General features: G+C 48.1%; 1 protein-coding gene across 1 annotated transcript in view; it reads left to right on the plus strand.

Annotated features, from left to right (window-relative positions):
• Window positions 1-348: 348 nt before the first annotated feature.
• Window positions 349-26,315, plus strand: part of VANGL2 (VANGL planar cell polarity protein 2) — a 43,231-nt gene continuing 17,264 nt past the window's right edge. The window contains exons 1-2 of the mRNA XM_035097787.3: window positions 349-648; window positions 17,542-17,749. The gene's annotated coding sequence lies outside the window, so the exon portion shown is untranslated. The remainder of the gene's footprint in view (window positions 649-17,541; window positions 17,750-26,315) is intronic.

Here is a 26,315-nt window from a genome sequence, read left to right on the forward strand (position 1 = left end):
TCTCGATTTTTTATTTTTATTTTGAAAGCGTTTGGAAAGGGTCAAAAGCCTGGAGAAGGCGAAGTTTAGCCCCCGCCCACCCTGCTTTCTGTCTTCCTTTCACTTTAACAGTAAACCATAAAACTAATTGGGGCGGGAGGGAGGGGGGGGCACTGGGAACTTCGCGGCGGAGACAATGGAAGCGCCGGAGGGAGGCGCGCGCGGGCCTGGGAACAGCCGCGGAGCGTCCACAGGTTCGAATCCTCTTCTGTTCACACGCCGGCAGACGCCGGAGAGGAGAGGATCCGGAGCTGCCAGTGTGGGCGGTGCGGCTGTTTGCAACGACTTCTCGCCTTTTCCCAAGGCGAGGGACCGCAGGCTTGTTGAATCCTTGTGCTCTCTCTCTCTCTCTCTCCCCCTTTTTATCTTACACATTTTCGAATTGGATTTCCTCCCCCTCTTCCTTTTTTGTAATTGCATGGAAAACGGAAGGAGCCGCCCGAGAGAGAGAGAAAATTGGAATTTTGCAGGCAGTTTGGGTGGCTGGAGAGGGCCGGGAACGAACAAAAGCCGCCGAAGCAGGGAAGGAAAGGAAGCTGCTACGTCCGCCTTTGTCATACGCAAGCCGGAGAGCAACGGGATCGGGGCCGCTGTTGGCTGGATGCAATGGTAATTCGGATCGAAAGAGCGCCTGGGTCTTCCTTTTGTTTCCTCTACCCCCACCCCCTCGAAATCAGAGTTTGCAAGGATGGCAAAGGAAGGGGCCGTTCCGTGTCTGCGTCCCCCCACCCCGGCTTTCAGCTGTGGATGTGCGGGAGGGGACTTAAGAGGAGCTCGTTTGAGAGGAGGGGGCACTTGGAGGGGGGTTCCGGGGAGGGCCGCCTGGTAGGTCTGCTGAATCCTCCTGCTCCGATGGGCCTCTGTAGAGCCTGGGATTTGCCTGGGTAACTGTCCAGGGGAAACGGTAGAATCGAGCGCTTTGCAAAAGGGGTGTGGGGTGGTGGTGGGAAGCCTGGGAAATCTTTGCAATGGGGAGGAGCGGGTGGGGGAGGGAAACGGGTCTCGTACAGCGCTGGAGGGGGGCGGGCGGGTGCGAAAAAGGCGTGGATGGTGGTTGCAGGATTGATTTGGCATTTTCCCCGCTTCTCTCCCCCCGCCCCAATCTACTAAATTGCATCCAGCACGTATCTTTAAAACTGGAGGAAGTGGCGCGCCCGGGGAATGGGGGGCGGGTTTTGCTCCTCTGCGTGGGCTGGTCAGGTGAAATTTTGCAGGGGTTCCAAACAGCTGGGAGCTGTTGGTTTTCCTGTATCTCCCCCCCCCCCACGCTTTTTAATCTGAATGATAGAGTTTAAGCACACATGGGCGTGGGGGAACGGACGTTGGGAGCCCGGCGTTGCTCCACTAGGGCCAAGTTTGGAATGGCTTCATATTGTAGAGCATTGTGCCTAAGGAGGGGTGTTTGGTGCAAATCGTTTGTGCAAACGTGCCCTGTTTGGCTAGGTAGCTGGAACAGTAACAGACCCAACGCCAGAGAGCTGGCGGAGTGATCGGCTGGGCAGCTGAAACGCAAGTCCGGCTTGTTTCTGTGCCTGCCTCCTAAGGCGTCATGGGAATGCAAGGCGGCTTCTTTGGCTTGTTGCCTGGCCGTGGCCGTTGGAGCGGCGGTGGCCTCCGAAGCCAAAGGTGTGCCTGGCTGGGAACCCGGATAGAGCGCACAAATCGACTTGGGAGACTGTAGCCATGGTGGAACGCCTGTTTTATTTAGACCTCGAAAAGCTCCTGTGTGTGTGTGAAAATTGGGTAGCTGCAAGAAAGACCCCCAAAATGGAGGAATTGCCACCTTCTGTTGGATGGAAAGATGTTATGCCCTCGCCAGGGGCATCTTCTATTCCTCCAAACAGGCGTAAATACCCAAAAGGGAAGGTAGGGGAATCTATTATGGGCTGTTCCAGCACCTTTTCCAAAGCTACTTGAGAGGGGGTGCTGTTTAGCACAGCAGCTTGTTTGCAGTTTTGCTGGCCTTCCAGGAGTTTCACAAACAGGGTGCGAAGGTGATCTCCATTGCCAGTTGTTTTGCTATGGTAGCTGGACATCACTATCTGAGGCACAGTTTTTTTGCTGCCACCCCCAATATATTTATTAAGACTCCTTTAAATAGCTATTTGTGGCAACATCCTGGGGCAATGAGTTCCAAAGATAGGCAGTGGGTCAGGAGGTCCTTCCCCTTTTTGCATATACTGTACAGTATAAACATGGGAGCCTTGGAGGCCACTCGAGGCAGGATGCTTGGTGAAAACTTTGTCTCCCTTTAGAGTAGACCATGATAAACTCCTAATTGCAGCCAGATGCAGTACTGTACTACTAAGTCCAGGGCCACCTAGTGACCAGACTAAATAATGGCACTATCCACATACCTTGATCTCTTTGTTTTAAAGGAGCAATAATGAAATAAGTCAGCATTGTTGAAACATCAGGTCATCGATTGATGTTATTCATCTCTAAATCTTAAACACTTCCAAATAAGTTGACCCAAGAGAGTGATTGTCTGCAAAGTATCACTGCTGGGAGCCTTGCAAGATGGCTTTGGTTGAGAGTCAGAAAAGGTGAGCTTGCATTTGGCCAATTGCATTCTCAGGGATAGAGAAAAACACCAGTTTTTGTATTTCACATTCAATTTGAACATGTTGTGGGTGCTCCATTGCGTAGAAGCTGGAGTCTAGCCTTGGCCCGTTCACAGAGTTTGATATAAACTTTTTTGATATATGTATAGTTCTTGTACCAAATTGAACTGGCCCTAGAAACACAGTTGTAACTTCTGTTAGCTTGGAAAACTGAAGAAGCAACTTTTCCCAAGGTTGGAATGGATGTTCTGATTTGTCTTCCCGTTTGCAATATATCTGAGCCAAATCCAGTGGCGTATCCAAAACCCAAGTTCTGTAGCTAAAAAGGGCAATGTTTGGGTCATGTTCAGGTTTCCTGTCCTGTGTGCCAATTCTCTCTGCTTCTCCATTTCCTTGAAGGTAGCGAGGGCGGACGGGGTAATATGGTATATCCAGCATGCCTGGAATTCTGCTGCTGTAAAATGCTTTGCGCTGTTGGTCATGAGCTCACCTGGTAGGCCAAAAGCGAACTGGGGTGTTCTTCAGTTGTGCAACAATGTCAGAGCGACGTCAGACAAGGAGAGTATCTCGCTGTACCTGGGATAGTGTCCCCCCCCCCACAAACCAAATAGTTTCAACCTCCCAGTTCACCTAGATCAGCTGTGGACCTTTTCCAAGGTCTATCTAAAATCAGGGTGTAGAGACAAAAGGTTCCTTTCATGATGTCGATGTGTTTATTCTGTAATAGCCACAGGATAAGATTTTATTATTTCTCATGCATTATTAGACTTTATTCCCTTGTTAGACTTTCCAATTCACTTGGTGGCCCTTTCTCAACAAAGTACTGTACTTAACAGTCATCTCTGAAGCATTACCAGGATATTTAGGCCGTCCTGATCTGAAATATATTAAAAGGTTGTGGATTTCCATAAGTAGCTGTTTGGATTCACTGAAACTGATGCTGCTAGAGAAGGGTTCTGGAAGAACGTAGTACCTTAGCAATCTTCTCTAACTTGTAACTCTCCGCTTGTGTTTTGAGGTTTTTTTTTGGCAGGTATTGGCTATGGTATGGCCAACTTTTCTTTCTGTGATGTATTCAGCTACTGGGTTGAATCTTATCATTCTTGCGAAAAGACATTGGTGTCGTCATGGTCTAATTATTTTCCTTTTAATAAAGGTCACCAAGGGTTTATGGTCTGTGAGGAGCCTGAAACGAGCATCTGCAAAAGGGTTTCAGTGTTAAAATGCTAGCTAGGCACTTCAGTTTTTGTTTTGTAATGTTTCTCTGCTTTGGAAAGAGTTCTGGGGTAGAATGTTGCTAGCATCCATTCTGAATCATGTATTCTACCTAGCTTGCGGTTGTTTGCACAAGTGCCGTGTATGTTGGCATCATAGAACTGCAAACGTGGGGCAGTGGAGATCATGTCCTTTATCTTTGTAAAGGCAGCCTGCTAATCTGATCTCGAAGATGTGATGGATTTCAGTAATAGGTTTAGAGGATGTGCTTCTGCGGGGTTGTCTTGCACAATCAAGCAAGATAATTCACAGTTCCAAAAAAGCACGGTAGTTCTGCTTTTGAGCCTCTGATAGCATTTGTCTTCGCCTGGCATGTCTTAATTGTTGCAAGAACTTTGCCCCCGTGAAAAACTCATTTCTCCTTGTCTACCTTGAGTCCAGATTCATGGATCTTAAGTCAAGACTGTCCCCTGTGTCCCCAATCTGTCTTCCAATAATGTACCTGATTGATGTCATCCATGAAGACCTCCTTTTATGCCTTGGACGAGTTCTGTCATCTTCCTTTGAAACATCTCAGAAGCTGTTGCAATTCCAAATGGCAAGCGTTGAAGAGTGTGATAGATGGCGTTGGTGTACAACTCTGGTATTTGGTGCTTGCCAGAAACTGCTTGGGGCATCCAAATATTTTGGTTCTTGTCACTTTTGGGAGACAGTCCTCTAGTGATGGTAGCACATATTTCTCACAGGCTACAACTTCATTAAGCTTCTTGATCTATACAGATTCATATCTTTCCTCCCCCCATCATTGGAACCATTGATGCACACTATGGGCCATACGTAAACGACGTCCCTTCATCTTTCCTTGCTCCATTTCCACCATGTTGAGTAAGGGATGGGGAGTCAAAGGTCTGTTTTGCATGGTTTGATGTCTAAACAAAGCTGTGTATCTGAAGAAGTGTGCATGCACACGAAAGCTCATACCTATGACAAACTTAGTTGGTCTCTAAGGTGCTACTGGAAGGATTTTTTTATTTTATTTTATATTTTCGGCTACGTCAGACCAACACGGCTACCTACCTGTAACAAGAATCTCCTCCTGTTAGCAGACCAGTTTCTCCAGCCACACACTGTCTCATTCCAGCAGCTACTCTGCGACTTAGGAGGTTATGTAGTTATGACCCCCATATCACGTACATGGCAAACATATAACTGCTCTTCTTTGGTATCATTGTGCTTTAAATATATACAGTCATACCTCATGTTGCGTCCACTTCAGGCTGCGTCTTTTCAGTTTGCGAACGCGGCAAACCTGGAAGTGTTTACTTCCGGGTTTTGCCGCATGCGCAGAAGCGTTCTGCGCGCTTTGTGCATAAGCACCGCTCTGGTTGCGGACTTTTCGGGGTGCGAACCAGAACGGATCATGTTCACAACCAGAGGTACCACTGTAGTGTGAATGTGGACCTACCAAGGATTCCAGAACCTCCCCGCCCTGGATAAGGCAGAAACCCTTTTACCACATCCAAGGGAAAACCTAGGCTCTCTTGGATGCTCTGCCGCACAAGCAAGGACAAGGTGTGTGTCTTTACCGAATGTGGAGCCAAAATAAAAATTGTGCTCTCCTGCTGTGGTCAGTTTTTGCTTCATCTGGGAATGGTGTGCAATAGGAAAGTGGCCTGTTTGTGTACGCTTCCTGCATGGTGGTCTTACAACAGGACAACTGTCTCGGTTTTCCACCCCTTAAAGGTAAAGGTACCCCTGACCATTAGGTCCAGTCGTGACCGACTCTGGGGTTGCGGCACTCATCTCGCATTATTGGCCGAGGGAGCTTCCAGGTCATGTGGCCAGCATGACAAAGCCGCTTCTGGCGAACCAGAGCAGCACACGGAAACGCCGTTTACCTTCCTGCTGGAGCAGTACCTATTTATCTACTTGCACATTGACGTGCTTTCGAATTGCTAGGTTGGCAGGAGCTGGGACCGAGCAACGGGAGCTCACCCCCTTGCGGGGATTTGAACCGCCGACCTTTTGATCGGCAAGCCCTAGGATCTGTGGTTTAACCCACAGCGCTACCCGTGTCCTTTCCACCCCTTACCTTTCTCTTACTGCTGTGGAGTGTTTTAAGAATATGCTAGCCCAGCTGTTTGGTCACACCAAAGGCCTATCTTGGCTAGCATTATGTTCTCCCAGTGGTCAAGCAGATGGGAAGCCCACAAGCAGGACCTGAGTGCACTAGTGACCCCTGGCGCTGCAACTTCCCAGGGAGGAGATTGCCATCCCCTTTTCATATCCTGCTGCAAGGTTTCTGAGAGTTTGTCTGGAGAAGATAATCCATGAGCCCAGCTATGGATAACATGCTAAGTCCAAACCATGGCTTAGCTTGCAGGAACCGAGGAGGAGCAAAGTTTGCGATCTCCTTTCTGGGAGCTTGTGGGTTTGCCCTAAGGCCTATGCCATGGTTTGGCTTGGTGTTACATGCGAATGGAACCATAAATCACTTGTGTTTACGTGTCTCCTTTTCTTTTTCCTCCTGGATAAATATTGAATTGCTAATGGATCCTCACACCTGGGTTGCATCTTGTTGCCCTTCTGGGTTTTTTCTTCTCTGTATTCAAAGATCAGCCTTGGCTCTCTCTGCGATGGGAAAAATGCTCTCCCTAGTGCACATTGGAGCTTTTTATTTGGTTCCCCCTTCAGGCGTGAACATCGTAATTGCTGAGAAGGTGCACAGGGAGAACTGCTTAATCAAGGAGCCCTGGCTGATTGTGCTGGGACTCTTTTATTTGGCTCTGGGGCTGATCCTGCTCTTGCCTGACTTGGCACCTGTGCCTGCATTGAGGATGTGTGTCAGTGTGCAGGATCCTGCTCTCTTGAGTTTTTTAATTAAGCCGTGACTTAGCTTCAGGCAGAAAACTTGCTAGAAACCCATCTGGTTTTTTTTAAATTTAAGTGGCGATTGGGGGAACTTCAGCTTCTCTGTCCCCTGCTGTCTGGAGTGGTGTCTTTAAGCAGGGAGAGATGTGGGTGGGGTCTCCACTTTGCCTGAAATCCCTGTTTCCCAGCCCTGGAAGCGCATAGTGGGGGGGGGGGCAGCTCTGCTTGCTTATAGGGCATGGAACTTTGATTATTCTACATGCTGCTGATCAGAATCCTGGAATTCTGAATGCTACAGGAATCCACCCTGTTGGGGATTGAGCCTTGGACCTTCTGCATGCAAGGCAGATGTACTGCTACCAATCTATGGCTCTTCTCCACTACTGTATCTAGATCAGGGGTGGCCAACTCCCAAGAGACTGTGATCTACTCACAGAGTTAAAGGCAGTTATCTACCCCCTTTTGGGGGGTTCAGGTCAAAGTTGTTGAGCTTTTTTTTTAGGGGTGCAGGGCAAATATGTTGAGCTTTTTTTTAGGGGAGCCAATCTTGTTGAGCTTCTTTGGGGGGAGCTAGTGATCTACCAGTAGATCATGATCGACCTGTTAGACATACCTGATCTAGATGAATACAGTGGAACCTCGGTTTACACCTACCTCCGTTTACGAACGCCACGGACCCAGAAGTGTTTACATCCGGGTTCCGCGGCGTCGGATGCGCACATGCGCTCTATCGGCACTTCGTGCACGCACAGAAGCATGCCTTCGGGGAGCGAATGCCTCCGTTTACGAACGCCTCTGTGGAAAGGATTGCGTTCGTAAACCGAGGTTCCACTGTAATGACTGTGGTCTCTTGGAGAGCTGGGCTGCAGAGGCAAAACTGAAGCCCAATCATGATAAAGCCCCAATCCCAAGGCAGCTGGCATTTCAGTGCTTTGTAGCTGAGGCTCATGAGAGATGTTGCCCATGGTTGGCACCCTGCTATGGCTCCCCTCCAGATGTCGTTGCACACCATCAACCCCTGCCAGCACAGGCAAAGGCATCATGGGAGTTGAGTTTCAGCAAGAATTGGAGGGCACCTCATTGAGCTCTTCTGTGCAGGAGCGGCACCGCAGCAGCAGCAGCCTTGGAGAAGGAGTGTCGCCGCTGCTGCGTACTGGGAAGAGGCAGGGGGGTGAGGTGAGGTCAAGGGTCGGGGTGGTGCAGGGGCACTGGCAGCCCCGCTGGTGCCCCCTGCCAGCCCCAATCTTGCTGCCATGGGAAGTGGCAGCATCTTCTCCCCTCAATAAGGAGATGGTTGAGTTGGAAACAGTGCAGAAAAGTGTGAACAAAATTACAAAGAGGATGGAGCGCAACGTTTGGGACTTTATAGTTTAGGGGGAAAGGCAGGTAAAAGGCGACATGGTAGAAATTTATATAATTTGCATGGCACGGAGAAAGCGGATAGAGAGAAGTCTTCCTCCCCCTCTCGTAACACTAGAATTTGTGGACGTTGAATGGAGCTGAATGTTGGAGGTGAACGTCAAGACAGATAAAATACTTTTTCACGCAGCGCATAGTTAAAACTATGGAACTCCCTCCCCCAGGAGGCAATGATGGCCACCGACTTGGATAGCTTTAAAAGAGTATTGGACAAATTCATGATGTAGAAGGCTATCAATGGCTACTAGCCATGATCACTATACTTCTGAATACCAGTTGGTGGGAATTGCACCAGGAAAGAGCGTTCTTGGGACCTGCTTGTTGGCTTTCCGTTGGGGCATCTGGTTGTCCATTCTGAGAAGAGGATTCTGGACTAGAAGGGCCATTGGCATGATCCAGCAGGCTCTACCTATGCCTACTGGGCCAGCCACTCTTACTCCAGCAGCTTAGTATATTTGCTCTCTAGTATACTCCATGCTTATTGGTAAGAGTTGCCATGAGTGTGTCAAAAGGCCTGGCTCTTGGCTCAAGCCAACGGCCCACTGAGTCCAGCATCCTCTTCTCACAGTGGCCTGCCAGATGTCTTTGGGGCAGTGTTCGAAATTTGGCAGGTGCATTTTGCACCTGGCTATCGGCCACTTGCAACCAGGTGAAGAAGACAGGACGGCTCCTGACATCTCCACCTTCTGGAGGTGCGTGCCTTAGATCTTGCCTGTTTTCACACAGCAACAACACATCCTGTAGAATTCTGTCTGTGATAGTTTATCTTCACAATCGGAATGAATTTCAGGAACCAAAAAGCCGTATCGAAAAATACGACCTTCCAAGCCATCTGGGCCCAAAATGGCAACTAGACATTCTGTTTTGGCAATTGTAACCCTGGTTTTAAGGAGCCATTTGGCACCTAGTTTATATATCCGAGTTTCTAACACAGCTTTGGGGGGGAGCCCAAATGCAGGATCTGAGCACCACAGCACATTTATGTGTGACACTGCAATTTATGAGGAAATAGCAGCCTCTTTGGCCTGTTTTCATTGAGGTGGCTGACTTTTGTCTGGGCTGTAGCACTAAGCTGAGGCCTCACCCGATGGAATGCCTCCCTCCCCATGTTTGTTTTTAAAATCCCGCATGAAAGATGTCAGGGAGAAAGCTAAGCCAGGCACCCCCAAACTTGGGCCCTCCAGATGTTTTGGACTACAATTCCCATCATCCCTGACCACTGGTCCTGTTAGCTAGGGATCATGGGAGTTGTAGGCCAAAACATCTGGAGGGCCACAGTTTGGGGATGCCTGAGCTAAGCAATAACCTTTCTTCTTGATCTGCTAGTTTCCTGTGGTCAATGTTTTGTTTTGTTTTTAAAAAAAACCACAAAAACAGTGTTGGAATTTTGATTTTATTGCGGGAAAGAATGTTCTATCATGTGAGCTGGTCCCCTTCAGTCATGAAGTGAGGCAACCACCTCTTGTGGGAGAAATGGCCCTTTGGTTCGCAGATGTGCTGTTTTCGCATTGGTTTCCGTGGCAGGCATTTTAGGGTGATGATATCGGTGTGAATGCAATCTCTCTTGTCTAGCAGGGAGCCTGCCATGCCACATTTCAGGCCTCCCATTTTAAGGGTTTTGTGTGGGGTTTTTGATCTGGAGATAATGAGGTGGCTGCTGGCAGCCCCTCAGTCAAGTGTTTTCATTTTCTGGGACGGCCTGTTGGAATGAGGGCGGTTTCGGGGGGGGGGGCTGGCTCTGTGTGGGAGACCTCAGAGCTGCAGATGGTGCGTCCTGTTGTGGTGATCGGCCTGCAAATGACCGTGAGGCAGGGGAGGGGGGCAACTGATCCCCCTTCACTGCTGCTGCTGCACTGGCAAAAAAACGGCTCTTGTGTTTTTCTCTTGGAAATGGAGATAATGGTCGTTGGGGAGTATGGAATTCCGCCTGCGTTAGGGAAAGAGGAGGAATTCCAGGACTTGACATTTGTGAATGTAAGGTACTAGCTTTTATCGCTGGGCTGCTGTGATGTGTGTGTTTTTGGAAAACTTTTAACTGTAATGTCCAGTGCCTTCCCGAGAGCTATCCAGCTTAGCGTGTTTATTTCATTTCACATTTAGTAAGCAAACCTAAAAACTTTGCCATGCCTGCCTGATGTTTTTGCAATGCGTTGTTACAGAGAAACAAAAGTAGTAGGAAATTTTCGGTCCCATGACGCCAGCTCGCTAATCTGTATGATTCGCCGTTTTAATCGCAAAACAAGAGTCTTGCGGAACCGTTTTAAAAGACAGGCAGTTTTTATTGCGGCAGAAAAATACTGGAACCAACTTGGTCAGATATGCCTCCATAAAAGCACAATACTATTTTTCTCCCCCTGCTGCAGCAAGGCTGCCCTTCTAGAACTGGCGGTAATTATAAAATTGTGGCCACTACCTCCCCTTTGGTGTACCTGTGGGACTCAGGGTGGGGAACCACCTGTCCAGGGGGCAAATGCAGCCCCCCAAGAATCAGTATATGGCCCCCAGGACTTTCTCCAGGCCGTACCCCGCTCACCAGCCCTGCTCTGCACTCTTGTCCAGGAGTTCTTGCTTTCTTTTTAATGCATCTTTCGGCTGTGATGTGTTTCTTGACTGGATGGAGGACAGAGAGATGAGTGGGTTGGGGATGTATGGGAAAACTGCCTTTTGCGTGGCTGGTATGTAACTTTCTGTACAAACTTTCTGTACTTACCTCTTGCTCTGGCTGTGCCCAATTTTGTCTTTTGGCCTACCCACCAGTGGCATGTGGCCAGTGTTAGAATATATGTTAGGCAACAAATGCCCTATTAAACCAAGGTTACAGCTGCTAAAATGGAATGTCTAGTTGCCTTTTCAGGGGCAAGACGCCTCTAAAGTCTTATTTTTCAAACGATGGACTCACTGTGATTGGTTCTCAGTTACACGTATGGCTAGTTCAGATGACTAGAGTGGTACCTCTGGTTAAGAACTTAATTTGTTCCGGAGGTCCGTTCTTAACCTGAAACTGTTCTTAACCTGAAGCACCACTTTAGCTAATGGGGCCTCCTGCTGCCGCCGCGCCGCTGGAGCACGATTTCTGTTCTCATCCTGAAGCAAAGGTCTTAACCCGATTCTGGGTTAGCGGAGTCTGTAACCTGAAACGTTTGTAACATGAAGCATTTGTAACCCGAGGTACCGCTGTACCTTGAGCTAGGTTAAGCTTTGAGAAAGCTTTAAGAAGGCATGTCACTTGAACCAGGGGACAATCCACATGTATATTGGCCAATTCCAACCTCTTTTTCTTAACGGCGACTGGTCCTGCTCAGGCTGCACAGAAAAAGCAATTTGGTTCCTGAAATTCATTCCAATTGTGCAGATAAAATATAACTGAGGGAATCCTACAGGGTGGGTTATTACTCTGTGAAAACAGTCCAGACCCTCCTGGCAAGCAGTTTCTGGTCTAATTAATTTAGTTTCTAATGGAAAATTGACACCTTTCTCTCTAAAGGCTCCCATGTTGCGAGTTATACTTGAACAGAGTTGTGCGTTGATGCACAATTTGATGCAAGAAAAAGGTGAGACATTTATATGGAGAGATATTTATACACTTAAAAACATGTGGTGTCATCCTAAGGAAGAGACAAGAACTGGCCTGTGCTTTTGGAATAGCTTTATTGTGGTTTGTGAATGTGTTGTGCTGGGAAGAGAGAGACACATAGGGCAGCAGTTTGCTTTCGCCTTAACTACAGAGGCCTGGGAGTCTTCTGACTTTCTCCTTCTCTTCCCCACCACTGTTTTCTCTCTCTCCACCCCCCCACCCCCCACCCCCCCACCTGCTACTGCTCTAGCAGCATCTTTGCCCCTGTGGTTAGTGGCAAGGGGGGCCAGCCTGGTGTTGCACGTTCTCCACAGGGGTGGGGGAGGTTGCAAAGTGATGGACAGGAGACGAAGATGACCCTATTGTGCAAACCCAGCTAGGCATGCTCATTTCCTTTAAGCCAGAGAAAATCCTGCTTGGGAGCGCCGTTCACCACTCCTGCCTGATGGCTACAGATGGCGGCAAGCAGAGGGTGGAGAGGGTGTGCGTGCATGTTTGGGGTGTAGCCACGAGCACCTCAGCTACAGATTTTGTAAATGGCTCCCACCTGTTTCTGTCACCAGCAGGTGCACAGTGCCTCTCTTCTTAATGCTACAATAGACTTTAAACAAAAACAAAAACTCTTTTGCTTAACAGGTAAGGACACTTCCAACCGTGGAGGGCAGAACATAGCCATTGTGGCTAGTTAGCCCTAGAAAGTCTTACAGGTCCATCATGGCACCTGGCTGGGCTGATGGGTGTTGTAGTCTTTAAGATGCCTGGTAGGCACCAGGTTGTCAAATGCTGCCCTAGTTGAGCTATGGGATGCTCTGGTTTGTCATCCCGGTGCAAGCAAAGGAATGCCTTTGTTTCACAAGGATGCAAGGAGAGGCCACATATTAGCAACACATCCTGTAGAATTTTATCTGCACAATCAGAACGAATTTCAGGAACCAAAAAGTCGTATTGAAAAACAACGACTCTTGAGCCATCCAGCCCCAAAATCGCAACTAGGCATTCCGTTTTGGTGACTGTGTAACCCTGGTTTAAGGAGACATTTGGTGTCTAGCTTATATATATCTGAGTTTCTAACACTGATCAACAGCCCACCTGTATTCACCATTATCTATTCGTAGCTAGCCAGGTCTTGAGCAGGAAGAAATATTTCCCATCACTGGGAGATGCTTGGGATTGAACCTGAGACCTTCTGTGGTCAGAGCAGACACTCTGCCACAGAGCCAAATCCTTTTGTTGGAGGACCTGGTCTCTATGGCCTTCGCAAGGCTGAATTGGTCTTGCTCAATGTGAGACATTGCTCAGTAGTAGTAATCTTATCCTGCTGGGGTCCACCCTCTCTCTTCCTTCTTCTGCAAAATGAGTGGTTTTCAAGTGGGTTTCCTGCATCAAACCCCAAACATTTAATCAATTGCCCCCATGCTGGCTCAGCTTCGGCCCTGTGGGGTTCCGAATGCAGAGGAAAGACCCCCGCAGGGGCGGCCTCCTGTGTCGATATGCCCTGCTGATGTGTTCGCATTCAGGAGAGAGCCCCTGAAATTGTTCCCAAGAGTTGCCCTGTGTGTGCATATCCAGGAAGGGTTTGGTTCATCTGCCCTATTAATGTGGGTTTCCTAACCCACCCACTCCCAGGAATTCTCACCTCGGGAGCTCCTCTTTGCCTTGACTGGATCTGCACTGATTCTCGCCTTCCTGGAAGATTTGGAAGTGGGCGGAAAGGGAAGCTGTTCAGATCCTCTTCACTTCGTAAGCTGGGGAAGAGCCCACCCGCTTCTCTCACCCCCCCCCCGCCCCCAGATCTACGATAATTACGCCTCTTTGGGTAACTGTTGCACCAATAACTGTCAGCTCTTTAAATCGACGAATTAGTAGAACGGTGACGAAGCGGCTGCTAATTGCAACCAAGAAAACCCCCAAGTTAGTCAGTCTACCATTATAAAACCATGTAATTAAATTCCAAACTATTGCTTGCAATCAATTATTTACAGCCAGCCGTGTTCTGCAGACGCAAACAGACGGCAACCAAGGGCGAGGGAGCAGATGCTTCGTCTGAGCTTCCTGGTTCTGGAGCACCAGAGAAGAGCCCCCAAAACAGTGGCAAATTACTGCTTTAAATTGAAGCAAAGAGACAAGCTCAGTGACTCTTAAAAAAACAAAAATAGATGATTCTTAGTTTTTAAAACGCAGTTGTGGTGCCACTACCCAGAGCACAGGAAAATCCTTTGTATTTGGTTTTGGCATCTCATCCATTCAGCCCAGGACTGTCTGTTTCGATTGGGATGGTCTTGGGCAGAAGTCTCTGGCAACCTGGTCCTTTAATTAGATTTAATTAGAGATGCTGGGTCTTGAACCTGGGACCTTTTGCGTGCAAAGCATGTATGTGTTGTGCTGCTGAACAACAGTCTTCTTCCAGATTCCTACAGGGCCAGAGAGAACCTCTCCTGCTACTTTGCTTTTAGATGGCACTTGGGGGGCCAATTGGAGCACTAGCAGGGAAGGGGCTGCGGCTCAGTGGCATCTCCCGATAAGGCTGGGAATGCCCCCTGCCTGAAACCCTGGAGAACCTAAGGACAACAACAGAAGAGAAATAAGAATTATCAGAAGATTTGAAATGCAGTAGGATTATGATGTTGATTAGAGCCCTCTGAAGTTCCGAAGCATGGGGAGTCCACCCAAAAATTATAATTTGCCAGAATATTTGGATTATTTGACATGTATATGTATAATATGGAATATTTGATATGATTGGATTGTTAAAATGGAAAATTTAATAAAAATGATGATAAAGAAACTCTGGAGAACCACTGCTGGTCAGTGCAGTCAACACTGACCTAGTCAATGGTCAGACTTTGTATTTCTGGAATCCCTGTGTTCCTTACTGTAATTAGCATGTTGGATCAGGTAAATGGTTCTGTTTTTGGTCATGGCTAATCTTGCCCCTCTGGGATGATGCTCCCAAGCAGGGCATGGAAGATGATGGACCTTACCTCCTCAGCATTAGAACTTCAGAGGTACAGTACCACTGTACATGGAGGTTCCATTTTAGTGATCTTGGGACAGAGCGGTTGGATCTTTTGAGCCAAGTGGCCGCCAGCTTATTGTAATGGCATAGCTGCGCAACCCCAGTAGGACATTTGCTGCCTGCCAGATGTATGTTGCAGCCTGCCAAGTGACAGTCTTAGCAATCCCTGTGCGTTAGCAATCCCGAGTATCTGGTTCATAGAGGTGTCTGGCCTTCTGAATGCGGAGGTTCCACTTGACTATCATAGCAATTAGCTGGTTAGTACAACTCCGAGGCTTGACGTGGTAGCCTTCTGTTGAGTCGTGAAACTGAGTAACGAGGTACAGTGGAATATGCTGGTTGCCAGACTGCTGTGATAGAATCATAGAATTGGAAGGGACCCTGAGGGACATACAGCCCAACCGTGTGCAATGCAGGAATCTCAGCCAAAGCATCCTGTCCACTAGCTACTTCTTTCAAGGCACCTGCCCAACCATCCCAATAAGAAACCAGCCCCTCTCCAGCCCAAACTAACTCTTACTTTAGAAACCATTTTGGATGAACTCATTCCTATTTGGCAGTAGAAGGAAGCTGAGTCAAATGGGGATGACCTCTTAAGCGAGCTTTTGCCAACCTGGTGCCCTCCAAGGGGTTTGGACCACACAGTAACCCAGTGTTTCTCAAACTTGACTACAGCTCCCATCATTCCTGAACACTGGTTCTGATAGCTGGGGTTGATGGGAGTTGTAGTCCAAAAAAGCTGGAGACACAAGTTTGAGAAACACTGCCTTAACCCATAGTAACTTGCAAGTTTACCTGTAAGATTCCCTTGCCCCATATATGCCTGTTTGACTGTTTTGATTTGCAGAATGCCATGTTACAGGTGACACACAATATCCATTCTGTGTTTGTAAGAAATTGAACTTTGGAACTCCCTGCCTATTGACGTCAGCCAGGCAGCTTCACATTTACTCTTTTCAATCCCTTTTTTTAAAAAAAAAAAATGTTGATGCAAACCTACCCAGATATGTGGAACTCTGGCGGGTGTTTTAATCTGTTTTTTAAGCTTACCAATTTTAATTACTCTTTGAATGTTTTAAGTACAGTGGTACCTTGGTTTATGAACTTAATCCGTTCTGGAAGTCCGTTCTTAAACCAAGGCGTTCTTAAACCAAGGCGTGCTTTCCCATAGCAGCGGGATACTCAAATTACACATGGAACACATTCAACAGGAAATGGAACATGTTGTGCTTCCAAGGCAAAGTTCACAAACCAAAACACCTACTTCTGGGTTTGCGGCGTTCTTAATCCAAGTTGTTCATAAACTAAGCTGTTTTTAAACCAAGGTACCACTGTACTGTAGTTGTTTTCAACTGTTGTTTACTGATAATTTCATTGTTCTGAGGTTTCTTTTACATTCATAAATTTTATGAAACGAGAAACAAAAACTTCTCATCAGCCCACAGTGGCACAATGAGACATATCGTCCACAGGGCTACAGGCCCCTCCTTTTCAGCTGGTGGGGTGGGTGGGCAGGACCTGGTGGACACTCCCTGTCTTTCACATACCGGTGACTTGGAAGGGCCAAAGGGCCAAAACACTTGATTCCCTGCCTTTTGGAACAGTCTGGACACGCCTTGTCTTGCAGATAAGTCTGGAGACATTGCTAGGCTATAAAGTGTCTGGAGCCAGCAACTTCCAAGGCTGGTTCTTTGTTGTTGTGCATTGATGGCCATGAGGGGTAGAGAAGGAAGGGAGGACGAGAAAGGACTCCTCCAAGTTCACAACTATTTCTTCGGCTGGTTGCCTGGAGGGAAACCTTTATGTGCTATATTTGACTACGCCTGCCTTGCAGTGAAGCCCTTGTTGCGTGTCCACCGGATAGGCAAGTTCCTTTGGAGTGTACCTAGGGTTGCAGCCTTAGTTTCTGTGCTGTGGGATGGCTGGGTTCATACCAGTGTTTCTCAAACTCTGCTCCGCAGCCGTTGTTGGACTACAACTCCCATCATCCCTAGCCAGCAGGACCCAGTGGTCAGGGATGATGCGAGTTGTAGTCATACAACAGCTGCAGACCAGAAGTTTGAGAAACGCTGGGTTGTACTCTGCCCCTCCAGGCCAGGAGTGAGACTGTGAGCCACCTTTGTAAAGTATTAGACAAAAATCATAGAATCATAGAGTTGGAAGAGACCACAAGGGCCATCCAGTCCAACCCCCTGCCAAGCAGGAAACACCATCAAAGCATTCTTGACATATGCCTGACAAGCCTCTGCTTAAAGACCTCCAAAGAAGGAGACTCCACCACACTCCTTGGTAGCAAATTCCACTGCCGAACAGCTCTTACTGTCAGGAAGTTCTTCCTAATGTTTAGGTGGAGTCTTCTTTCTTGTAGTTTGAATCCATTGCTCCGTGTCCGCTTCTCTGGAGCAGCAGAAAACAAAATGATGCTTAACCTGGTGACAAAAAAAATAGAATGCAGAGCATTCCACAAATGGGGTGCCACTGCGGGAAAAGGCCCGTTCTTGTGTTGCCACCCTCCAGACCTCTCATGGAGGAGGCACACAAAGAAGCGTGTCAGATGATGAATGCAGAGTCCAGGGCCGGTTTTTATGGGGAGAGGCGGTCCTTGAAGTACCCTGAAGTCCTGGGGTCAACATGGTGCGGATTGAGAGTGCAGCGCAATAATGCACGAAAGGGGGCTTGTTTGCCTCCCATCTTGTGTTCCGTTCCTCATGTCTAGTGTACTTACGATGGTTGTTTACGGCCAGTGGCTTGAACAACAATAAGATAATCGCTGAGTGGAGCCTCCTTATCCCAGGCGCTTTTTTTCTTGCTGATCTCCTATTTTGGGTTTGGTCTTTCCACAGCTCGCTTCCAGAATCCCTGCATCGCGGCCGTTGTAGATGTTGAAAGCTGGGGCTCTCCCCACGGAGTGGGACAAGGCGGGGGGTCTGACCCCAGCTGCTGAGTGCTTTGAAGGCTCCATGATGCCCAGCCACTTGCAGGACTAAGTGGATGGTGGGGGAAGGTACTGGACCGTCAACCGTGACTGCGCCTTGGTGTGTCACCAAGTTGGTGAGTATTGCGTAATGCAAGACGGGGGTTGGGGGGGGGCATTGCGCATTTGGAGTGCAGACCCCGTGGTCTCTGCCAGGTCCTGAATTTGCTTTTCCTTTTTTAAAAAGTGCATTTCTGTCCGAGAGAAGTGTCTACCTGCTGAAAACTTGGAGGTGGGGGGTTGAAGACTCACAGGCCTGGGAGCTAAATGTAGCCCTCCGGGCATCTCTTTCTGGCCCTCTGATATCTCCCCCAGGACACACCTCTCTCTCATCCTGGGTGCTTCTGATTGGTTTGAATGTGTTCTCAAATGCCGATAATGCCTCTTGCTTGCCTGCACGGGGGGGGGGATATAAAGAGGCTTTTAAGTGTGTGTAGAAACTGGCCTATTATACAAAGGTGAAATCTGCATTAGTTGCTCTGCCCCACTTACACCTCTGGCCTGCCCTCCACTGGCATTTTGCTCTCGGAAGGTTGTGTAGAAGGAACTGTGGCTAGCTCAGGCGGTAGAGCATGTGACTCTTAATCTCAGGGTCGTGGGTTCAAGCCCCACGTTGGGCAAAAGATTCATGCATTGCAGCGATGACTCTCATGGTCCCTTTCATTTCTACAATTCTCTGATTCTGTGGCCCTTGAGCTGAAAAGATTCTTTGCCCATCTTGGGAGCGTCTAGAAATCCTTATGGTAGGAAGATTTTTTTATTAGCAATTATTATTTATTGTTCATAGTAGTTTTGATTAAAAACAAAACCTAGAAAGATTAAAAGGAATAGTATGGGCAGAGAAGTGTGTGATATGTGCATTTTGACATAGTTGCCTTAGCTGCTGTTTTTGGAAATGGGTTTTTTTTTGGTGAATACTGAGTTCATGAACCAGGAAGAGTTTGGTCTTCAGCTTGCTGTGGTTTGTCCTCCTAGTCAGGATGAAGCTCGTGGCAGTCAGTGAGAGGATGTGTTGTGACGTGGGGATGTTTCTAGGATCAAATGAATCTTGATTACACGTCTCTGGCCAGAGTGAGGTGATGAGATCATGATCCTAAGATTGCAAGATGTGTTCATCCTTTATCTGCTGCTTGGCTGTAGCCCTCTCCAAGCAATCTTTCGGTGCTGTGGACAAGAGGGGTGGTGCTGAGCTCCCTAAGCTTCACACCTTTGCATGTTGAACAGGAAAGTCTGAAGGGGAATACAGTGGTACCTTGATAGTCGAACGGCTTAGTTGTCGAACAAATCGGCTCCCAAACGTCACAAACCTGGGAGTGAGTGTTCCGGTTTGCGAACGTTTTTTGGAAGCCAAACGTCCAACGCGGCTTCCGCAAGTTCTGATTGAGTGCAGGAAGTTCCTGCAGCCAATCGGAAGCTGCGCCTTGGTTTTCGGATCGTTTCGGGACTTGAATGTACTCCCGGAACGGATTAAATTCGAGAACCAATGTACGGCTGTATTTTCATATGCAGCTGAATGTGCTTCGAATCCTCCACTGGTTTTTTCCTTGCGGGGAGACTCCTATAGCTGCAGGAGACTCCTAGCTTCAGACAGCTGCTCTCCATGAGTTGAGGGTGATGGGCTATGAGGGCATGAGAAAAGCAGAACCTGGTGCCTGCATCAGACCAAACGCCTGCCTAGTCCTCTGGGAAGGACAGCTCAAGCAGGGCATGAGGACAACAAGACTCTCCCCACTTGAGATTCCCAGCAACTAGTATGCAGAGGGTACCACCTCTGATACTGGAGTATAATGTAAAGCAGGCATCCTCAAACTTCGGCCCTCCAGATGTTTTGGACTACAATTCCCATCTTCCCCGACCACTGGTCCTGTTAGTTAGGGATCATGGGAGTTGTAGGCCAGAACATCTGGAGGGCCGCAGTTTGGGGGTGCCTGATGTAAAGCCATCATTAGTAAATAGTATGTACCCTCCAGACATGGTGACAGTGACCCTCCCTCACTTGTTTACTTAACACTAAGTGGCTTGTGTGTGCCAGGGTGTGTGTTTGTACACGCGTGTGGGCACCAACAAAAATGCTTGTCCTATTGCCAGCCCTACCTCAATGTTTCCTAAACTTCCAATCTGTAATATGGTTTAAAAAAAGAAAGAAAAACTTTCCACTGTTCAAAATCAGTGGATACCTGGTGGAGGTTGTTTATTTGACTTATTTTGCTTTTGTTTGCTAACATACACGTTACTAATTTTATGCAAAATAAAAAAATCCGTCAGTAGCACCTTAAAGACCAACTAAGTTTATATTTTGGTATGAGCTTTCGTGTGCATGCACACTTCTTCAGATACACACGAAAACTTACACCCAGCTCAAACTTAGTTGGTCTCTAAGGGGCTACTTGACGTTTTGTTTATTTATTTCGACTGTGTCAGACCAAGAAGGCTACCTCCCTGAATCTACAATCCTATAAACGCTTAAGGTTACTCCCAGTGATTGTAATGGAACTTACTTCTGAGTTGACATGTGCAGGTCTTCACAGCAGGTTTTTAAAAGTTACAAGCACATTAAAATCCTGACTTCAAAATTATTTTTATTGCACTCCTTGTATATATTTTAAAGTGTGACCGTTAAATAGTGTATATGCTTCCTTTCATAGTTTAGGTTTTTAAAGTAAAAATGTCACTCAAAACTATTTAACATATTTATTTTAGCAGTTCTTAAGAGCTATACAGTACTTTCCATGGAAATTTAGCTGGAAAAACAGTTGGTTACAAATGTGATTTTAGACTTGACTAGGTTTCTCAGCTGCACTTGTTTTATGCCACTGATTCATATTTTAAAGAACGATGCATTTCTTAGAAGTGGGTTTTCTGCCCCAATCTTCCGCACAAGTCATGGACATTTTTTTCTCTTTGGGTGATGCTCTGCAGAAAAGGTTCCTGCCCCCCCCCACTCGCCACTGCTGCTTCCGGTTGCTGAAGCATGTTTGTTTTCTGACTTCAAGGCAGAGGTATGCCAATTCTTGGTTTGAAAGGTTTACTTAAAATAATCTCCTGTCCTTAGCTAAATAAAACTGGTTCTCTTCCTTTGGACGGGAGACGCTGGGAGTTGGAACTGGCAACCTTCTGCATTGCAGAGCATGTGCAATTAAGTCCCCGGGCCTTGCAGGAGCTTCACACCCAGATAAGCAGCTCATGCAAAACCACAGTGTGGGCTTCTCTGAGGGCAGGTAATATCTACCCTGATGCACCTGGTGAAAGTTAAGCATTGTAGGCTGAAGAACTGTGCTTCTGGATGAGTCACCGTTCCTGGCACACATCTCCTGAAGGCAAGTAATCCTGCCACATTGCTACAGAGGATTATTAGGTTGCTTCCAGTAGCACATTGTCGAGGTCTGGTAGTATGACCCATTAATTCCCCACCCCACCTGGGGGCTGGCTGGAAGGAAATTAGGCCAGAGAATGACCCGTGGAGAGAGGCAGCCTCCTCCAAGTCTGGGTAATCCTCCTTCAGGACAGACTGCGCCATGCAATCAGACCCTATACAGCTGTAGCTGCCTACTCCCCAGTGTCAGGAGGTGGCTGGACCAGAACAACAGCTCAGAGATGCAGTGGGAACCCTCCTCTCATGTCCAGTGCCCTAGGAAACTACTGTGTTTCTCATAAAATAAGACACCGTCTTATATTTCCCCCCCTCAAAAACCCCCATGGTGGCTTATTTTCGGGGGATGTCTTTTTTTTCCGAGCGGAAGCCGGCAACAGCGCGCTGCGTGAGGCCCGACCCAGCGGGACCCGGGGAGAGCCGGCAGCACACGCTGCACGGGACCCGGGGAGCAGAAAATAAAAACGGCAAGGCTGCCCTCCCATTTGCCCTCCCCATTTGCGTGCTGCTGAGGAGCAGAAGAAACGCCGTGATCCAAGGAGCACGGCCATGTTGGCGGAGCAGGAAGCAGCCACGGAGGCGGCTGTGAGAGAAGCGGCGGCGGAGGGCCCGGCAAGAGGCGGCTGCACGGGAGCCGCTTCGGGGAGCGCAACGCAGCGCGAAGAGCCTGGTGAGAGGCGGCTGCGGCTGCAGGTGAAGCCCGTGATCTCTGTGGGCGAGCGCTCTGAGTGCTGCGGCGGTGGCAAAGAGGCGCCCGATCAGCCCGCCTCTCAGCTGATCGTCGGGAAGCCCCCGCCCCCGCAAAACACAGTGAGGCGGCCGCGGGGGAAGCGCCGAGAGCGCCCAGGAGCGTGGCTACAGCGACAGTGATCCCAGCAGCTGCGGAGGTGGTTGTGGGCACGCGCCCAGCGCCAAAGCACGGCAGCGGCGGCCACTGCAAGTGGCATGAAAAGAAGGCTGCCAGCAAACACGCTGTTGCCTCTTGCCGACTCTTCTGAAGGCGCTTAAACGCCTTCCTTTCCTTGCCAGACCTGCCCCCCCCCCCACTACGGCTTATTTTTGGGGTATGTCTTATATTTAATCAACTCGTGAAAAGCCTGCCATGTCTTATTTTGTAGGTGCGTCTTATTTTATGAGAAACACGGTAGGAAGCTGCCTTGAATGAACCATAGTTTAGTATTGCTTATGCTGACTGGCGGTGGCGTGCCAGGGCTTCAGCAAGTGATATTTTCCCAGTGACCTTCTGCACGCAGAGCAGTTACAGTGCCACTGAGCTGCATCCCAAAGTCCGGGGCCTCACAGGAATCCTATTAATGTAGCTTAATTTTCTACCGCACAATCCTTTGGGACTGAGCCCTCCCCAATCCCAGCTGGGTGCTGAGAACGAGAGAGGGTGTCTTTGGTTTTTTTATTTTTGGCTTTTCCACTGCCATGCCTTCCTCTTTCCCATAAATCTCCCCCAGAGACACCGCATAACACTGTGAATAAAATTGAGAAAATGCAATGCCCGACCCCTGGTTCTTTCCAAAGAGGCCCCTCTTCCTTTGACCTGTTCTAAATTTTTCATCCTCCTCCTCCCCGCATCTTCTGCTGCATTGTTTCTTAAGAAAACCCTCTGCCTCCCTCCAAACAAACCTCAGAATGGGGGTGGGGAGAAGGCAGGGAGGCAAGGGAATACCCCCCCCCTCGCCCGGTTCCTCCCCCCCTCCCTCCTGCTTTAGTTCGCTTTGGATGCTGGCCTGCAAGCTCTCGGGCCTTGTTGCCATCGCCTAGGCAACCAGGGTATGCATGTTTGCAGGGCGAGCTTTTGTTTCCTCTTGTGATAAATGTGCAAGAAAACCTCCTGGCATCTTGCACAAAAGGCCACTCTCTCTCCCCGCCACCGCCTGTTCTTCATCCTCTTTCTTTCCCCTCTCCCCATATTGCCCGTTTTCGTCTCTTCGAGGCGAAAAAGTTTGGACAAGAGCAAAAATTCCATCTCCTCATTAAGCACACACACCATTTCCTTCAGTGACACGAGTCCTATTCCCTGCCTGTGCTTTGGAGGCTGCTCTGTGAAGGGGGAGGTCTGCTGGTTGCGCATAGACCCTCCCCACAATTGGGAACCCCACAGCAACAGTACGGGATAAGGCCTGCACATGTGCCCTCACCTCCATGAAGTTAGGCCACAACCCCACCATACCGTTGTATCCTGAGGGTAGTGAGAGTTGGGATGAGACACTGCAACCCCCCCCACCCTAATTCCTCTTCTAGAGTAACAATTCCAAGAGTGGTTTATCAATTCCCTCCTCACAGGGAACCTTGCGAATTGTAGCTCTGTGAGGGGGACAGGGGTCTCCTAACAACCCTCAGCACCCTTAACAAACAATGGCTCCCCTCCCAGAATTCTTTGGGAGAAGCCATGACTTGATAGTGGTACCATAGTTCTTTAAATGCCTACCCTCCAACATTTCTCTGATGAAAATAGGTTCATATTATTTAGTAATAATAATAATAATTAATAATATGCATGCATACATACATACAGTACATACATACAGTACATACATACCCACCCCAGCCTTCTGGCTCGGTTGCTCTAGCCACTCTGGGCAACTTCCAAATATTTAAAAAACATAATAAAACTATGTAGGGCTGTCTTTGGATGTCTTCTAAAGTATAGTTACTTATCCCCTTGGCTTTGAGGTTGCATAACTCCCTACTCTGCAACATTTCTCCGATGAAAATAGGGATGTCCTAAGGAAAAGCAGGACATTCCGGGATCAAATCAGAAACTGGGACGGCTTCTGTAAATCCAGGACTGTCCCTGGAAAATAGGGACACTTGGAGGGTCTGTAGAGTGGTACCTCGGTTTAAGTACACAATTGGTTCCGGAAGTCTGTACTTAACCTGAAGCGAACTTTCCCATTGAAAGTAATGGAAAGTGGATTAATCCGTTCCAGACGGGTCCGTGGAGTACTCAGCCTGAAGCATACTTAACCCGAGGTATAAGTGTAATTGGTTCCGGAAGTCCGTACTTAACTTGAAGCGTACTTAACATGAAGCAAACTTTCCCGTTGAAAGTAATGGAAAGTGGATTAATCCGTTCCAGACGGGTCCGCGGAGTACTTAAACTGAAAGTACTCAAACTGAAGTGTACTTAAACCGAGGTATGACTGTAAATGTATGGTGTCTGGCCCATGCTGTGCTTTCACCCCTCACACGGAGAGAGAGCCCATGATTGTGATCAATCACATCCATCTTTCTGTGTGCTGAAGACTCCAGGATCAACCCCTGCCATTTCCGGTTAGCAGGATACAGTGGTACCTCTACTTACAAATAACTCTACTTACGAATGTTTTTACAAACGGAGCTCCGTCCGCCATCTTGGATGCGGTTTAGATAGCATTTTTTCTACTTACGAATTTTTAGATAGTGTTGCTTCGACTTACAATTTTTTTCGACTTACGAATGTGCGTTCGGAACGCATTAAATTCGTAAGTAGAGGTACTACTGTATCGGGGAGATGAACTGGTTGAGTCCTTGGTGAAAAGCTCAGGCACCTCTGGTCGGAGAAGACAGTCTGCATGGTTGCCAGTTGGCCTGACCTGGTTGGGAAAATGCCCTTTCCATGTACACAGTCTTGTTTGCAGTTTACACCTGCCTTAGGCCAAGCCAGGTGCTTTACCCACCTAGTAGTGCCTCAGCTTCCTGAGGTATCAGGCAGAGAAATGTCCGTTTCCATTTAGCTGCAGAGGGCCTGAGATAGAGTCTGGGAGCTTCTGCGTGCCGAGAACAGGCCGTTATTCTGAACCAGGGATGGGGGAACCCTCCGGATGTTGTGGGACTACAACTCCCATTGGCCAGCCTGCCTGTGGACGATGGGCGTCGGAGTCCCACAACATCTGGCGGTTCCTCATCCCTCCCTGCTCTGAGCTGGCCCGTTCCTTTGCTGCCTTTAAGCCCAGAGCAGAAGCGCCGCGGTCTTATTTCTTAGCCATACGGTTGATTGCACATTGAGGACATTTTGCCTCCTTTCATTCTCCTCTTAGCTTTCCCTTTCTTTCTTTCTTTCTTTCCACACACACTCCCCACCCCCACCCCGGTTTCCCATAAAACTCTTGCCAAGGAAGCCTTGTAATCTGGGGAAAGAGGGTGGGGGCAACTCTTCCAGTTGAAGCCTCTTGCAGTCCTGCTGTTCCAGAGGAGGGGGCCTCTGGCGCTTTGTGTTTGGGCTCTGTTTTGCTGATGCGGCTCAGCATGGTCTGTTATTGCTGCTGCTGCTGTTGTGCTTTGGCCTGGTCAGATTCGGGGATGGAGGACGGAGGTCCATTTTGCAGAGGGGGAAGCTGAAAACCATGAGGAGGAAGAGATCAATAAAAAAAGGGCTGGTGGTAGTCAGGAGGACTCAGCTGAGGGAATGTGCTCAGTAGAGTGTCAGTTGAGCAATGGGAATTGGCTTGAAGTGCTCTGTTAGTTGCATGACTTTGCATGCAGTTAAAACAATTATTTTTGAAGCAGGCAGGCGGGGAGGAGTATCCTGCTTCTGGGTGATTCGCACGCGTGGCAGCACAGCACCTCTGTGAATGGGCGAGGCCTCTTCTAAGGAAAAGCCTGTCGTCTGCAGTTTTTTTAAAACCAATAGTTTTAATACAAGTCAATTTTTTTTAAAAAAAATAAAGAGTCATTTATCTTATAAAATTTATGTACCCCTCTTGATTGCAAGAAAGAACCTCCAAAGTGGTTTCGAAAAAGAATAAAATAGCAATGAAATCAGTTGAAAAGCAGCAGTTTAAAACATTCTAATAATGATTAAAATCAAAGGGAAAATTCTAAAGGGCTGCCCAAATAATTGGGGGCGCTGTTTTTGTTGATTTTTTTTTTAAAAAGCTTCTGAAATCGTGTTTGTGGGGGTTTTTTTTTTTTTGGTTCGCTGAGCTCTGGGCAAGCCAGGGGAAGAAGGGACTATACCTTGGAAGTAGAACATCTGCTTTGCATGCAGAAATTCCAGGTGACATTTTCAGGGAGGCCGGGGAATGACTCCAGTCTGAAACCCTGGACATCTGCTGCAGTCAGTGTAGAACAGCACTGAGCTAGATGGATTAATAGTGAGGTTCCCCCCCCCTCCAATCAAGTGGCACATAAATTTTATGAAAGGAATAATAAAAGGCAGACTTTGTAAAAGGTAACTTCTGACATCCCTAGAGGAACATAGTCTTTGCCAACTGGTGCCTTCCAGATGTTTTGGACGACCAGATCCATCACAGAAACGTAGAATTGAAGAGTTGGAAGGG

The sequence above is a fragment of the Zootoca vivipara genome, chromosome 16 (assembly GCF_965207765.1).
Source record: "Zootoca vivipara chromosome 16, rZooViv2.hap1.1, whole genome shotgun sequence".
Taxonomy (NCBI): Eukaryota; Metazoa; Chordata; class Lepidosauria; order Squamata; family Lacertidae; genus Zootoca; species Zootoca vivipara.